Genomic DNA, 543 nt, shown 5'->3' with positions numbered 1-543 from the left:
GCACACCTCCTCCGCCCCCTCTCTCTCCCTGCTGTATCTCTCCACGTGCTGTACAGGAAGTGTCCCTCCGCCGCCGCCTCTTCCTGCCGGACCGTACCACCGGACCCCTCTCCCCGCCCAAAATGCTGCGTGAGTTCCTCCATCCTCCTCCCGGGGTCGATTTGCCCTAACACCGATTTATCATCACAGCCCGGACCGCCTCGCACCCCGCCTGACCGCGCTGCAGGACGAACAGGACCTGCGATGAATGGCGGTGTCTCCCCCCGCACGGCAGGAATGGTGCGGTCCGGGAGGGTGCAATGTGCTTAGAGACCAGCAGAGGGCGCTCGGATTTGTCTGCCGAGCGCAGGATGAGCTAACACACACACACAGCGATCAGCAATTTAATACAATAATCTGCCTTTTTATGTTTTTATTTTGGTTGAGTTTCGTATGTAAAGTGCACGTATTTCCAGTGCATGGATCCACTCACATCCTGTCCTGCAGGAGAGTGTTGGGGGATGGTATGCTTAGGGCTAAGTAGGAAATATATATATACACACC

This window comes from Nanorana parkeri, unplaced genomic scaffold, assembly GCF_000935625.1.
Source record: "Nanorana parkeri isolate BGI_ZX_2015 unplaced genomic scaffold, ASM93562v1 scaffold2897, whole genome shotgun sequence".
Taxonomy (NCBI): domain Eukaryota; kingdom Metazoa; phylum Chordata; class Amphibia; order Anura; family Dicroglossidae; genus Nanorana; species Nanorana parkeri.
The sequence above is the reverse complement of the archived record's forward strand: the minus strand, read 5'-3'. Positions refer to the sequence as shown.